The following is a 10,390-nucleotide window of genomic DNA, read 5'->3' on the forward strand; positions in this document are numbered from 1 at the left end:
AAATACAAGCCTGACATCACAGTCTCTTACAGTAAATGTCAACCGGAAGTGGCAAGCAGTCCTGGGCAAGCAGCTTTGGAATGTAATGTTTTGAATGAACTAGGAATATGAAACTTTTGAAAACTTACTTGCACATTGTGAAACTTAAAATGACACATACAGTACATATCTGAATGGGTGACCTTTTGTCTTTAGGTATTTACCAGTGATTCCAATAGAGAAGTTGCATAGACCACGAGTACGGGAATGCTGATTAAACATTGCTAACTTTTAACATTCGAACAGAAGGATATAAACACCTTTATATTCAGGCTAACTTGATTATTGTACCATGGTGTCATCAGTGATTTGCATTGTGGTACAAGCAGAATTGTTATGATGCATGTCACAACATTGTATCTTAAGAAAAAAGGGTGGGCACACTGATGAGTTTGGCAGGCTTCACATCCTTTGCACACCTTCATTCACATTCTGTCATCATGCAGCCTCCAGTCTCTTGTGCATTGGTGAGTTTGTTTGATCTTTCTTTGCATGCTCTGTTCATCAGTTATTTATTAACACCCAAAGGGGTTGTCACAGTTTTACAGACTTAATCTAAGTTTGAATGGAAGTTCACGTTGAGATGAAAGCTTTGATTACATCTTCACACAACATATGGCAATGTCTATTTGCACGTGCATTTTTACGATCATAAATGGTTTCTATTCTCTCAGCTGAAATCTAAGTGTCATCTGATCTTGAGTCAGAGATGTTACAGATAATAGATAATAGCGATCCGTGGTTTTGGCCAGTTTACAGTCATTTTATAAGAATTTTTGTGTTTTTTTTGGCTTAGAGAAAACACGTGTTGTCTGGTCAAATTTTGTAGCAGAATCGGTGAAGTATGCAGTCAAAGTTCTTCAAAAACATCTGTTTTGTTCCACAGAAGTAAAAAAAAAAAATCATGCAGGTTTTGGAACAAAAGTGTGTGTAATAAAATCGGTTGCAGCCATTATCACCCTTCAGCTATGAAGATGTTCTCTCGCTGCTCATTGATATAGGAAATAAGTCACTACTTCCTGTTACATTTTCTGTTAAATCATTTAGTAGTAAACCCTGAGCATTGAATCCAGTGAATGTAATCATTCTTTCTTGATCCATGTTATTTCTGTCGAAGTGATTTGGGTATTACCCAAAACACGTACATAACGTGATCGTCAGTCTGACTCTCAACTCTGACTTTCATTTCGAATCGACTTTCTTGTAATTACAGTTTCTGTACTCTAGTGATAATATATTTGATTGAAATATATTTGATTGCTTACAGCATATAGATATATAATGACAGACATCTTTCTCTTGTTACCAGTCGTGTGACATGCCCTGACATGTCCACTACTACAGTGTGATGCTAATAATGCTCAACACAATAGCACTATTCTGTTAACAATCAAATAACGATTGCTTTAAAGTCTTCTAAATTTGAACAACTAATTTTGTACTTAATGCACTTTAATTGTAAGAAAGTAGTGATGAAGTCTAACTAAAGATATACTGACATATATTTGATTGTGCTAAAAGTGGAACTATTGCAAGCATAATTCAGGTACACTTTAAATATCTTGCATTAATAGTGACATTAAAACACATTTAGGCTTAATACTGAGAAATGTGCATTGTACACAAGCAGTACTCCAAATAAAGTTTAATTACAATTTTTATATCAGTAAGTGTCGAGTGATATGTCAGTAAATAGACAATCAATAAAGTAAATACAATATTAATAGATTTTAACTAGTATGAATGTGTGTCATAAAGAACATTTCAGATGGCATTGTGAATTTTACATGAAATAGTAGCCTACTCTGTCTGGCTGACTTGTAAAGTTTGGTAGAAGTCCACATAAGACTGTTTTACTCACTGCATTTCTTGTACCCTTTCCTCAGTCATCTCCTTTGTCTATGTCTGTCTGTCCCTTCTCTGCATTCTCACTCTTGTGGCTAAGCAGTAACTGAGTGCCTATATGATAGCAAACACCCATAGCAAAATAAAAAAGTAATATATTTCAAATACATTTATTTCATACTAAGTATAATTCAAATGTATTAACATATTTACTGACATATTGCTCAAGACTAATTATAGTTCAACTTTATTTGGACTACTACTTGTGCACTGTGCCCATTTCTCAATATTAAGCCTAAAATGTGTTTTAATGTCACATTGATGAGGACTGTATGATCTTTGAATTATATCGGTCTTTAAATGCAAGATATTTAAAGATATTGTACCTGAAGTATACTTGCAATAGTTCCCCTTAACCACAATCAGATACGTCAGTATATCTTTAGTTGGACTTCAGCACTACTTTCTTACAATTAAAGTGCATTAAGCACACAATTTAAAATTGTTCCAATTCAGCAGACTTTACGTATACCAGTTTACTATACTAAAAGTACAATTGCGAGGTATTTTTTATTAAGCACATAAATATGTAAAAGTATTTGTAGTATACTATAAATTTCAAATACATTTTAGTGTATTTATTTTTCACTAGGGACATACCATCAGAATGTAAGTTATTGGTTACTACCCGCTAGCTACACCTCACTGACTGTGAATTCTGGATATTTCATTTTCTCCCTCATCATCCAGCTCTTTGTCACAAAATAAGATTATAATAATAATACATCTTCTAATACATCTTTGACTCAAGTGCTATCCACAAGCTTTACCCACAAAATATTTCTCAGTGCTAAAGGGGCATAAGTGCAGTTATGTGTATGTGCAGTGTTAAGTATTTTGGTTTCTAATGAATAACAAAATTATTAAGAATTCACATTTGTCCTTTTTTTAGTAGAACGAGCTCATCAAGAGTTTCAATTGATATATATATATATATATATATCTCCATAGTCATCCATTTTAAGAGATTAGTTGACTAATCGCACATTTATATTAATAAACCATATAAATCATAATCACGAGCCTTTAAAGGGGTCATATGATGTTTTTTTAAAGATCATTATTTTGTGTATTTGGTGTAACAGAATATGGTGACATGCTTTAATGTTCAAAAAGCCTATCATAATAATTCATTGGTAAATAGTGTTTTCTGTCTTTCGGCTGCAGTGACAAAGTCAACGACACTGACTCGTCATCTCCAAGTGGATGTGAGTGTTTCATATGGATTATGTATCTGAAAATATTTGTTTTTCTATTTGAATTGGTTCATTTAAAGGGGTCACATGATGCGATTTCAATTTTTCCTTTCTCTTTGGAGTGTTACAAGCTCTTGGTGCATAGGCTTTCACCGTGGACGAAGCGCAGTCCAGCCCGGGGTCGTCACATGTGGTTGCCGCAAGCATCACAGTATGGTGAGGGACGTAACATTTCCGTCACACGCTTGAGGAATTCGGCCAATCACAATACACTGGATAGCTGGCCAATTAGAGCACACCTCGCTTTTTCAGAATGATGAGCTTTGTAAAAATCGACGCGTTTCAGAAAGACGGGGCATAGAGGAGAAACAATAATGTACAATATGTGGAAAATAATGTGCTTTTTGAACCTTAAACCGCATAAACACATTTCATTACACCAAATACACAAAATAATGTTCTTTTTAGCAGCATTATATGATCCCTTTAAAAATAGACATTTCGCTTTCTATAGATATATTTTTCATGTCTGTGAGTTTTGGCTCATTTTTAAAAATGTGTTTTTTTTTGTTTTTTTTTTAAGTTCACAGAGATACTTAGACGGCAGAAAGCACATCCTGTTTGCTTTCATTATTCTACAAAAGCACAACGTTTGGTGTTATTGTGACAAATAAAGTATTTGAATAATGCAGTGCAAACTGACATAGCGCTTATTACAGTAGCCTATAGAAACTATAAAATATATTTTCTACCTTATTCTGTGATAAAAATGAGGGAAAATAGTATATGAACAAATCTTTAAATTGCCATTAGGAAAATATAGGAAGAAATATTACAGAATAGTAATTGTCCAGCAGTGTATTTGATTTCTTAACCAATTAAAAGTAAGAGATAAGACAAAATTCAAAAATACAATTAGACCAAAAAAAAAAAATTAGAATTCTTCTTATTAAAAATGTTACATTTCACATTTCTGTCGCCCTCACTTCTGAAATGATGGCCACGCTTCTGACGCCACTTCCTGTGTATTTTTTCCCCCTGCGACTAAGCGATTAATAACATTTTGATCGACTAAGCTATCTTCTCATCGACTAACGGTTAGTCGATTAAAGGGACAGCCCTCAAAATTTCCCCACAGAACGTTTGCAGCTTTTACTACTGCATGATGTTAAATGTTCTATTCGTAATGCTGAGTAAATCGGGTGAGTTGACTCAAACCCATTCATCATTGAATCATTGACGCTTTTGTTCATTCTCATTAAACCTCCATCTTGGCCCTTTTGTGGTTGGTGGCCATGATTTTTATTTTGAGAATGGGGTTGTATTATTTAGGCTGGTCTATTTCTGAACTTTTCGGATTGGGTAAGGGGAATAAATAAAAAGAAAAAAAAAAGGATGTGGTAGTTGAAGACCTGGTGACAGCATGTTACCTGCATGCACGGCACGACTTTTTGTGAGGCTGATGCAATGCACCATACATAGAAAAAAAAAAAACATTCAGAGTATAAATGTAACTGCAGTGGTAATGGAAGTTTTTTCTCTCTCTTCTTTAACCTCAGACTTACAGATTATTTAATTACAATAAATTGCAATTATATTTGGAAGCTTTTGTATCATGCTGTCCTTGTACGATTGTTCAATGTTTTTTAAACAAGTGACTTATGCTCTCCGAGGCTGCATTTGTTTGGTCAAAAATACAGTAAAAACAATATTATTGTGGAATATTATTACAATTCTAAATAACCGCTTTCTATTTTATTTTAAAATTTAAATACATTTTTTTCCTGTGATGGCAAAGCTGAATTTTCAGCATCATTACATGATCATTCAGAAATCATTCTAATGTGCTGTTTAGATGCTTTTTCAGGATTCTTTGATTAAAAAAAGGGGTTTTATTGCATAAAATTATACATAATTTACTGTTATTACTATGGCAAGTATGTGTAATGTGTAACAGGGACACTGTAAAATAAAGTGTTGCCAAATCTCTTGTAACATTTATAAATGTCTATTATTCATTGATAATCTGCCCCATAATCCTAATTTTTGGGGAAAGGAACAAAAGTTGGTAGCTATGTATGTGTGTGCATGTACATTTTGCAGTTTTGCAGAAATGTAGTCCAAGTTGTGTATTTCCAATGAACTTGAGTTTGTAAAATAAAGTTACCAAATCTTTTGTATCATTATAAATGTATTTGTTTTCACTTTTGAGCAATTAAATGCATCTTTGCAAAAAAAAAATATATATATATATATATATACAGTTTTAGTTTAATGTCTATTTTAATATTATCACAATGATTCTAGTGGTATATATATGTTTAAAGTGTGTTGTATATCTGTTTACAGATGCTGATTTTTTGCCTGCATCTTTGCTGTAATGCATTACAAAATGGTAATTTCATTTTACTGTCATAAATAAAAAAACAAGACAATTTGTGTTTCACTGCAGCTTACCAGAACCAGCTGGAATGCGCTAAAGCCTTATACTATAGCTCACATTTTCTGTGATTCTTTAATGAAGTGTCTGTATGTTTTTCCACTTGAAAGCCATCTCTGCATTACATTATGATTAATTTTACATCTGATGTCTAATGTCTGATCTGAACAGAGTGCATTGTAATAATAAACAGTAAGCTATATAGTAAATTGAGGGCTTTATGATAGTGTGACTCTCGTACAAGTTACATTTTTGAAAACCTTTTGCTGTTAAATTGCATGAACAAATCTCAAATTCTGTTTTGTTTTTGTAGGAACGTGCAAGCTCAGAGTGGAATTTATAGAGACTGCAGAAAAGGTGTCTTGCTTTAAGAAGATGGATGGACATGTCCCAATTTGTAGGTCTCACAATTCAACCCAGTCATGTCAGATAGACTATAGAGATGGCAAGACGTGCATCAAGTGGCCGGTAGACACTGACCTCTCATGTGTGATGGATTCTAATGAGATGCTTAATACAGGTAATAAGTGTCCAAATTTTTTCAGCACTGAAAATAAACATTTTCGATTTTTGATTTATATATCAGAATACCTGTTTCTCCTACAGATGAAATCAACTGTGCCCATGACCAAGAATGTGAGTCAAAAGCAGTCATTTTAAATTTAGTTATAATGTACTTCATCATGAAGTAGGTAGGTATTTATTGAATATTTATTAAATCACTTTTTTCTTTTCTCTTTTTTTTTAAGCTATCAGTTGCAATGGAGAGTACAAATCTGGTAAGTTTATTTAATGAAAGTTTTTTTTTCTTGTTATATGAAACAAATTAATGCCTGCTTCCTAAAGTCAAATGATTGTTTTTTTTTTTTATCCCAGACTCAGAGCCCGGAGATTTGGCATCAACCCTATCATTGAGTAAGAATGCAAAACTAAACAATTAGCTGCTACATGTTTGCATCCATCATAAAATAATTCCACATCTTCATGTATCTAAATTACTGATCTTTTTTTGTTTTTTGCAGGCATTCTTCTAATTACAGCTGCTATTACCTTTGTCCACTGGGTGTCACTATGACACTACTAATAGTTTATAACAGTGCTGTATATAGTCAAGGGTGTGCACATAAGTTTTTCAGTCTGGTTCTCATAACAGCACCTGGTTAGGTTTGGTCCTCACACTGCACATAGTGTGACCCATTAAATATAACTATTAAAAGATCATTAATAATAACGATAATAATATTATTGCACTTTATTTGTTTAGTTTTTTTTAAATAAAATAATAAAGTGTGATATATTATATTTTTAAATAAAAAGTGAGTATTAAATAAAAATGCAATTATTTTATACTAAACATAAAATAAAATGCTAATATTTATAAAATATATAAATATGAATTTTCATCATTTTCAAACTTAAAATCAACAAGCTTTTATTTTGGCGCTGCGCTGCCGATTGAAGCGCCTCAGTGAATGAAATGTCTCAGTTTTGCATTGTGCTTTGAAAATGGCAGCGGATAGCCTAGAATAGATTTATGATTTCAGTTCGAATAGAAATCTTATACATGTACAGTATTACAGTTTTTCGATTTAAAATAGTAGGCTAATTGTGCATTAACAGCAGTGTTGGGCAAGTTACTCCGAAAATGTAATCAAATTACTGACTACTGATTACCCCTTTTAAAAGTAATCACGTTACTGTTCTGATTACTTTATTTCAAAAGTAATTAGTAATTAGTTACATTACTAGTTACGTTACTTTTTTTCTCCATGAAATGTATGAAATCCCAGCTTACACACTCCCGATAAATATTTGTTATTAAAGCATCAGCATTCCCAGAACACTGTTATTTTTAACTAAAGCAAGTGGCTGCTGCGTGCATGGTTTGGCATGGCCAAAAAAAACTAGAAAATAGCGCTGCATTTATAATCTCTAAAAGACATCTGTTTATCGCAATCTCTGTTATAACACAATAAATATATGCATAATGACTCTTTCATAATGTCTACAATTCGTGTGTTATAATGAGAGGATTCGTAAGCAAGCAAATTTCAGCACTGCATTGCTCAACGCTGCAAACACGTGTTATATATATAACGTTAGTCTAAATAGAAAGTCTGCATACGCTTGCACCTGTTAATCGTTTAGATTTTATACTAGTTCATGTTGCTTTTGTGCAATAGATGAATAACAATTTATTTGTTTTAGATATTTTATGTTTAGATATTTCTATTTTGCGGGAGTCCCGTGAATCATTTTATTCTCCCGCATCACACACACACGAGTGTGTACCCACCCGCCCCAGCACTCGCCCCATGCTTGTCCCATGCAGTGGCGGCTCGTGGTTTTTAAAATAGAGGAGGCACACTAATTGTATTCGTCTGGGATCCCTGCCGATTATTATTATTATTATTAGTCCGTGTGAACCGGAAGTTGCTGCCGACTTTATTTCAGTGTAGTGACGTATTTCCACCAGAAACGGAATATTGAATAGAGGGCGTTTTGATTATTGATTTCATGCGGACTTTAACCACTTTAAAATGGCTTTTTGGTTGCTTTTAGTCAGAAAACGTAAAGAAAACGACATACATACAGCAAGATAATATAATTTCACTTACCTGGCCTATCGCTTGAAGCAAACATCCATCCCTTCTTAAAAGTCTGTGTTAAAAGAGAGCTGCCTGTTGCGCCATTTAATTAAGCCGACTGCTGTAGCCTATATCCAGCTTAGGCTGTTTTCCCTTTTTTTTTTTATTTGTGCCTCCCTTGCGAGGTTTCTTTTCTCAACACTCCTCAGCGCTGAAAGTGAACACTCGATGGTGATTGGCTAATTTTTTACCAATGGAGGCACGAGCATAGACATAATAAATTTATTGTCTAAAAGTCTGTAAATAAAATAAATACATTTATTATGTCTATGGGCACGAGAGCTCAGCTCTTCTCCGGCCTCCCCCTACCCTTGTTTATCATTAGCGGTTGTAATTACATCAGCAGATTCGACACATTCGCGATAGAAAAGCAGCACTTTCACGTTATGGTATTACAACTGAAATGACAAACAAAAAATACTGAAATGGAACTGAAATGAATTGTGAATTTTATTAACATTAAATCGTTCTCCTCCCATTTTCACCTCAAAATTATGGGGAAGCTGTGCTTTCCCTGCGTCCCCCGACGAGCCGCCACTGGCATGGGGGTCAGATTTGAACGTTATAAACAAATTCATCGTATTTTGTCAGAGTTAAGAGGGTTAATGGTCCGTCGCAGAAGGGCACGACAGAGCGGCGCTGATGTCTTAAGAGGGACAACAAGAAAGCCTTCTTGCTAGCTTTGACTCGTGAAACTCAAAGATCAGGCAGATGGATATTGTTATGTCATGCCAAATTCAGACCCCTACTTGGTATCCTGGACCTTTACCTTTGTGTTTGCAGCCCAAACTAAGCACCTCATCGTCATCCCAAACCTGGAAAAAAATATAATAAGCGGCACATCTGTTTTCAAAATTGATAATAACAAGAATTTTTTCTTGAGCAGCAAATCAGCATAATGATTTCTGAAGGATCATGTGATACTGAAGACTGGAGTAATGATGCTGAAAATTCAGCTTTGCTATCACAGAAATAAATAACATGTTAAAATATATTAAAATAGAAAACAGCTATTTTGTAATAATATTTCAAAATATTACTGTTTTTACTCTATTTATGATCAAATGCAGCCTCGATGAGCATATTAGACTTCTTTTGAAAACATACTTTTGAATGGTAGTGTATCATTTAAAATTGTTCAAGAAAGGCCGAGACTTTTGTGCCTCTTTGTTCACTCTCTGAAAGAATGTCAGCATCTTGAGTCTAATTGGTTAAGGGTCTTACCATGCCCACATTCCTTGAGATTTTACATGCCTTGTATGTGGCCCCCCTTTTCAACCGAACCATGTATATCTGCTGCCTGAGACAAATGTGTCCCATTTTGGCATGACAGCCGTCAATAGCATCATTGTGTGGGGATGAGAGGGAGCGTAATCTTTGCCTTGGGGCTCCAGATCCCAAGAAGGACTTTACCGTTTCCGCCAGCTGTGTCTCCCGCACCGGGACGTTACTGTTAAATATTCCTCACAGTTCATCTTTGCCCTCTTCCTGCTCTCTGGCCCCTCCACTTCCTGTTGGTAAAGGGGCAACCCTGTTGATTTACGGCTTGGTGAGTGAGGTAGGTGAAGGTAATTTATAGCCCAGGAACCATTTTCACCTCAAAATTATGGGGAAGCTGTGCCTCCCCTGTCTCCCCCAACGAGCCACCACTGGTCCCATGCCGCACTTTGTTGGGTCGGGTCTCGCTGGAGCAGGTCTCTAATCCACTGGCACTTGACTCCACAGTGCGTGTGCTACATCCTTTTTACAATCTCTAGATTATAAAACACTGCATTCTATGCGTTACTGCCCAACACTGATTAACAGTTGTCAACCATGTCGGTACGCAAATTAAATTATTTACACGGGGCATTTTTTATTTTGGTCTCGCATGCTCACCACTTATGTGCACCCCTGTAAGTGTATAGTGCTCTATACACTACTATAATAGTGTATAAAATAGATGCATTACTCAATCTAAAAAATAAATAAAGATGATGTGTTTGAATAAATCATTTATAATAAAAATTGAAATATTCAGTAAAAATAAGAATTGTCCATTATCAGTTTATATATATATATATTAGTGCTGTCAGACTCAAATGATTAATCGTGATTAAACGCATCCAAAATAAAAGTTTTTGTTTACATAATATATGTATGTATGCTGTGTATATTTATTA

General features: G+C 34.5%; 1 long non-coding RNA gene across 1 annotated transcript; it reads left to right on the forward strand.

Annotated features, from left to right (window-relative positions):
• Nucleotides 1–471: 471 nt before the first annotated feature.
• On the forward strand, nucleotides 472–6,046 carry LOC107702464 (uncharacterized). The gene is made up of 3 exons (XR_001635760.1): nucleotides 472–506; nucleotides 5,490–5,535; nucleotides 5,894–6,046. It is a non-coding gene; the product is annotated as an uncharacterized LOC107702464 (long non-coding RNA).
• The last annotated feature ends 4,344 nt before the right edge of the window (nucleotides 6,047–10,390 follow it).

This window comes from Sinocyclocheilus anshuiensis, unplaced genomic scaffold, assembly GCF_001515605.1.
Source record: "Sinocyclocheilus anshuiensis isolate Anshui unplaced genomic scaffold, SAMN03320099.WGS_v1.1 scaffold190, whole genome shotgun sequence".
NCBI classification, from domain to species: Eukaryota; Metazoa; Chordata; class Actinopteri; order Cypriniformes; family Cyprinidae; genus Sinocyclocheilus; species Sinocyclocheilus anshuiensis.